The sequence below is a fragment of the Equus przewalskii genome, unplaced genomic scaffold, assembly GCF_037783145.1.
Source record: "Equus przewalskii isolate Varuska unplaced genomic scaffold, EquPr2 ChrUn-13, whole genome shotgun sequence".
Classification (NCBI taxonomy): domain Eukaryota; kingdom Metazoa; phylum Chordata; class Mammalia; order Perissodactyla; family Equidae; genus Equus; species Equus przewalskii.
In genome coordinates, this window is record NW_027228750.1 from 3,423,587 (window position 1) to 3,429,586 (window position 6,000).

Below are 6,000 nucleotides of genomic sequence, written 5' to 3' on the forward strand. Positions count from 1 at the left end.
AAAAAGCCAGAGGAAGGAAGGGTGCAGCCTGGAGAAACAGGACACTGCACCAAGCTCCAAGCTTATAATCGAGGTGCTGGGCTGCCTGGGCCCCAGCTCCTTCCCCAGTGCCCCAGGTCAGAGCTCTGCCATCAGGCCGCTGGCTCCTGCACTCTGCTTCCCGTCCACCAACCAGCCCTCCTTCCTGGGGTCCTCAGCCCGCTCCCTGAACCTTCCACCACGAGTGTTCATTCCAGCTCCCTCTAGCTCTCTCCTGATGCTTCTTATGTTGATCGCTCATATTCTATCCTTTCATAAGGTCCTGAGCATTCTATTCTTTTTCGAGGCTGTGCTGCATCTTGGATTAAGAAGTTGCTTGGGAATCTGACACACTGGCTTTGAAACCAATTCTTCCACTGACTAGCTGTGTCACTCAGGGGCTCAGTCTCTGGACCTGTGTCCTCATCTGTAAATGGGGAGAATAATGTGTCTTTGGTAGGTCTCACATCAGACTCAGCCAAATAGTGTCCCTTAAAGGGTTTTGCACATTGTGAGGGCACAACAGATGGTCGCTCTTCTAGCAGGTGGATTATTTCAGGTCTTACACTCCTGCTAAGTCCAGCTGTAGTGACCCAGGAGTCCACCTGGATGTGACCCAGAGGTCTGTCCTGATATTGCCAGCAGCTCTCTGCCCCTGCGTGTGGCAGAGGGACCCTGCTACAGCCCAATTCTACTGCACCACCTCTGTCTGGAGCCAGATTGGGCATGTCTCCAAAGCCCTAATAATTTTCAGGGCGCAATTATTCAAGAGAGCCCAGAGGCTCACAGAGGCCCCAGAGGAAAGCATGATAGAGCAGAAAAGAAACGTGCCTTGGAAACTTGAGTCCAACTTTCTGCTGTGTCACTAACTCTATGTCCTTGGGCAAGCCATTTAGGTTCTTGCTATTTCAACTGTAGGAAAGTATTAGAAATTCTTCCCTTCCCTACTTCCCTGGCCACCACTTTCCTTCAACAAATATGAATTAGGCATCTAGGCCTAATAGAAACAGATAAAACCCCTCCATGATGGCGTCATTGAACTCATCTCTGGTGAGGCACAGATCTGTTCAATAGACAAGCGCAGAATTCCGCTGGTGAGGGGTCTCCATGGAGAGGTTCTGGTGCGCATGCGTCTAACGGTGCGATTCGACCTCGTCAGAGAGGCCAGCGAATGTTTCTGATGAAGCTAGAACAGACGGAACAGAGATCTGAAGGACAAGGAGGCATCACTGGGTAAGACGGGTTGGAAGAGATTCCAGGCAGAGGACAGGGCCAGTGTAAAGGCCAGTACTAGGAGGGGACGGGGAGTGTTGGAGGAACTGGAAGAAGAGCACTGGAAATGTGGGGTGGAGAGTGTGTTGGCGGGGTGTCTGAAGGGGACAGAAGACGTAGGGCCTTTTAGGCCTTGCTCAGGATTTTGTCTCCTAAGAGCAGTGGGAAGCCCTGGAATGGTTTTAAAAGGAGAAGATGGACACTCAATAGGTAGTTGTCGGAAGAATGAATGAGCCCGTTAGCACCTTCTCTCCCCGTTCATTTATCAGAGTAAGTTGTCGGTCATTTAGCAAGAGCTTGAAAACTTGGGACATAGCAGAGGATGTTTTGATAGCCAAGGGCATAGGGGAAAATCTGGAAGGTGAAGTGATGCCTGAGTTGAGGCCTAGACACTATGTCACAGCAGGGTCCCTGGGCCCCTTGGGGAAGCTCAGGGCACTGGGCACATGGCATCAGGAGTCCTGAGGAAGAGAAGGGTACTATTCCAGTGTCTTTAACACCAAAGATACTTAGCCTACTGCATAACTGGGATCAGCCATTCTTGAATACATTACGGGTGGGAAAAGAGGAAAACCTGGGGATCGTTTGGGGCCTTTACTGAGCCAGTCACACCCCCTAATCCAATGGGAGGAGCCCATTATCTGACAAGGTAAATGCATGTGCCCATAACTAAAATTCAGTTCAACCCTGTGGCTCATAGAGATATTTCATGTCACTGTAAGCTGACTTCCCACTCTCTCGTGGAATTAAATCCAGGTCTGCCTGCCTGCCTGACCACAGCTGGTAACTGCATGGCACAGACACTTGCTGTTGGGTCACAGGCAAGTTGCTTAAGGATGGTGAACCCCAATTTCTGCATCTGTGAGTTGGAATAATGATACCTATTTCACTAGGTTAAATGAGAGAATGTATGTACCATGCTTGGTATATTGTCTGGTCTTGTGGCAGCAGCTATTATTATGGCAATTATTCTGTATGTGTGATAAAGCTTCGATAGGGGCTAGCAAGGTAATATAATTGACAGCAGGGGAGGCAATAAGAGACTATAGGGAGTGGTGGGGACTGTGGCAAACTGGAGAATCCTTGCCTGCTCAAAGAGGGGCACAGCTCCTCAGCTTCAGCCACTGACTGCTGGGTGAGAACTCAGAACAAGTGTTGTCTGACTTTTCCAGAAATGCTAGGAATCCTAATTTATAATGGTGGTATTCAAGTCAAATAAAAACCCACAAAAAATAACAAGCAAAACTAACAGCATTCTGGGACACACCAAACAAGTCCTGGAACAAAGCTGGACTAAGGACGCTAAAACAAATCTTCACAAAGGCCAGCTGTTCTCAGGGGTCAGATTTGCCCATAAATAGGACTCTAAAAGCCCAGGAAAGGCCGTGAAGGCAGGCCCTAGGGAAGCTGTGAAATGGCAGCATTGTTAGCACATGCAGACAGCAACCTCCCTCAGGGAGGATTTTGAGGAGGACAACACTCATTAGCTTCACGTATGGGGGCAATTAGTCAAAGACAACACCAGCTTTGTACACTCCCAGCCCAGGAAGTGAGCTCCTGGGAGCCGGAGGGCGTTTCTGGAGCTGCTCACAGAGGCCTTAAGGGCAGCAATACCACCAATGTCCGCTGGGGGCCTCTCTCATACAAATGATGGCATTGCTGTCCCCAGTTCCACAGCAAATGGCAAGCCCGAGACCCAGCGGGCTGCCAGGCCAGGCCAGTCCTACGTGGGGGGATTGCCGTGGCTCTGTGCTCTTCACAGTGATGTGACTACCTGTTAAATATATACAGAAGCCAAACCTGGATTTTAAGGGACAGCTCTCCTGCTGACCGCCAGCCTGCAGTCTTTCTTGTGCACAGAAAGGCCTTGGAGATATTCTCTGCACACTAGGATTTCATGAGACTCTTAAGAGTCTCTGTACACGTCGGCCCGGTTGCTTTCCATGCCTGGAGACTGTATCAGACGCTGGCACCAAGGTGCTGGCATTGCCTTCCCTGATGGGGATGAATAAGGAGTATGTTCCAGGCTTCATGGATTGCCCTTTGGGAGCAGCTTTATCTGGTCCACAAATCCTAGCTTAGAGGCCAAAGATCTGGGTTTAAGTTCTGTTTCTGCCACTTACAAGCTGGGTGACCTTGGGCAAGCCGTCACCTTCTGGTCCTCAGTATCCTCAGCTGTAAAATGGGACACATACTAGTCTCAAAAATTGTTCCAAGTGTTAAATATGAATGTGTGTGAAACACGTTAAAAACTGGACCCCTTTGGGGCTGGCCCCGTGGCCGAGTGGTTAAGTTCGTGTGCTCCGCTGCGGCGGCCCAGGGTTTCGCTGGTTCGGATCCTGGGCGCCGACATGGCACCGCTCGTCAGGCCATGTTGAGGCGGCATCCCACATGCCACAACTAGAAGGACCTGCAACTAAGATATACAACTATGTGCTGGGGGGATTTGGGGAGGTAAAGGAGGGAAAAAAAAAAGATTGGCAACAGTTGTTAGCTCAGGTGTCAATCTTTAAAAAAAAAATCTTTCTAAAAAGAAAAAAAACTGGACCCCCTGTGTCATTTGTCTTAGTACTTCAGAGCGGGGCTTGGCAAATGTGTCCTGCAAAGAGCCAGAGAGTGACCATCTCAGGCGTTGTGGGCCTTCGAGTCTCCATGGCAAGCGCTCAGCTCTGCTATGGTAGTGACAGAGGCCACAGACAACATGAAAACCAGCAAGCCTGGCTGTGCCTGAGTCAAACTGCAGTTCACAGAAACAGGCAGAGGGCTAAACTGGGGCCTTGGACTGTCCTTTGCCCACCCTGACACCTGTTTTTGTGAGGCCTATGAGCTAAGAATGGTTTTGACATTTCTAAAGGGTTGTAAGAAACAAACCAAGAAGAAGAGGTCACAGAGAGCAGACCATATGTGGCTCACAAAGACTGCAGTATTTGCCACCTGGCTCTTCACAGACCCTGGCTGACCCCTGCTCTGGAGTGTCCCAGGCATGTCTTAGCCCAGGAGACAGGCAGCTCTGTTCCTGAATGTGGTGGGACCTGTCTGGCAAGACACAATAAAAGAGGCAGGAACCAGGAGACCCCTGGGGCCGGTCCCGCTCCAGGGCCTAGGACTCGGAGTCACTCTTGTGACAGGGCTTTGGGGCTGGAGGGGAAGGGGAACATGGCCTCCTAGATCTCTCTCTCTCTCTTTTTTTTTTTGTGAGGAAGATTCACCCTGAGCTAACTTCCATGCCAGTCTTCCTCTGTTTTGTGCGCGGGATGCCGCCACAGCATGGCTGATGAGTGGAGGAGGTCTGCGCTCAGGATCGAACCCGTAAACCCAGGCCATGAAAGCTGAGCAAGCGGAACTTTAACCGCTTGGCCACGGGGCTGGCCTCTCTTGTTCTCTTTTCAGATGTCTATTTTGGATGGGCCTTATGAAAGAGAATCAGAAAAGATTCCATCAGAGAATGAACCAGCAATCAAGTAAAAGGAGGTTTCGTTTCCTGAATCGTCTCTAGCGCGTGAGGTTGTGCCCTCATCTGGAACTGCTGAGTTCTTATGAACACCAACACTGAGTCAAGGGAGAGCCCAGGACTTCTGCCCACCTGGGGAGTGCAGGGCCTCTGACACAAACCAGATAAGGGGTCTGTCAGACCAGAGACCTGCCCCAGAGCCAAGATGCTGCTTCTTTGCTCTGGATTCAGCCTCACAAATGAGCAGAGGCAGCAGGTACTCAGCCCAGAGAAACAGTGCCCAAAGAAAAGAAACGGAAAACCCAACTGAGGACAGCAACTTGTGCCAGCAAAGGCATGGCCCATGCAACACTGCCTTCTGTGCAGGAGGCCTGGAGCCTGGAGCCTTGGCAGCATCTGTGTTGCTGTGTGTATTGGGCAGGGGAGAGCGGGGTATACGTCACAGTGGTCGTGGCTCTGTTTTCACTCCTCTCCTCGCCCCAACTCTCCTCGCACTGACCGCAAGAAGAGGCGGCGTTAGGTTACCAGGGGCTGCTGGCCCCATTGAATTCTCCTGTCCACCCTCAGGAGCCAGTCATTCCTCCAGGCATTGTTATGGCTCCCAGGAGCTCAGGAGGAGCCTGGTGCCACTCAGACCCTGCCTCAGATCCTGACGCAGGGCCTCCTTGCATCTTCTTAAGTCATTTCAAAGAAACTCTAGGTCTCTCAAGAGTGGTCCTGGAAAAAAGACTATGTCACTTATTGTTTTTTGTGACTAAAAGTAATAGATATTTACTGCAGAGAAATTTGGAAAATATAGACATGTGTAAAGAAGAAAATGTACAGAGTGATTTTAGACTCCGATTCATTCAGGAAACAATTATTTAATTCTGCAACTACTACGTGCCACGCTCTGTTCTCAGTGCTGGGGAGCCTGCTGTGAACGACACAAAGTGCCTGCCCTCGTGGAGCTTCTGTTCTAGCAGAGGAGACAGTCAGGAGGGCAGGGGAAGGGGCGGAGGCTGAGGGAACAGGGCCCCATCTTTGTTAGGTGGTCAGGAGGAGTGGAAGCAAGCGAGGGGTGTATCTGGGAAGAGCGTTTCAGACCGAAGGAGCAGGAGCACCTCGGGGTTGGGGGAGAGCCTGCCCGGTGTCTTCAGGGACGTGAAGAAGGCCAGGGTGGCTGGTCAGCAGATGAGCAAGGGGGAGTGTGGAAGGAGATCAGTCAGGGGCAGCCCACGAGGACACGTGGGGACTTGTAGGCCGGGTGAGGATCTCGG

At 51.0% G+C, this 6,000-nt stretch overlaps 1 long non-coding RNA gene across 1 annotated transcript; it reads left to right on the top strand.

Moving 5' to 3' along the window:
* The first annotated feature begins 1,113 nt into the window (after nucleotides 1-1,113).
* On the top strand, nucleotides 1,114-5,559 carry LOC139081649 (uncharacterized). The gene is made up of 2 exons (XR_011536805.1): nucleotides 1,114-1,251; nucleotides 4,681-5,559. It is a non-coding gene; the product is annotated as an uncharacterized lncRNA (long non-coding RNA).
* Nucleotides 5,560-6,000: the final 441 nt, after the last annotated feature.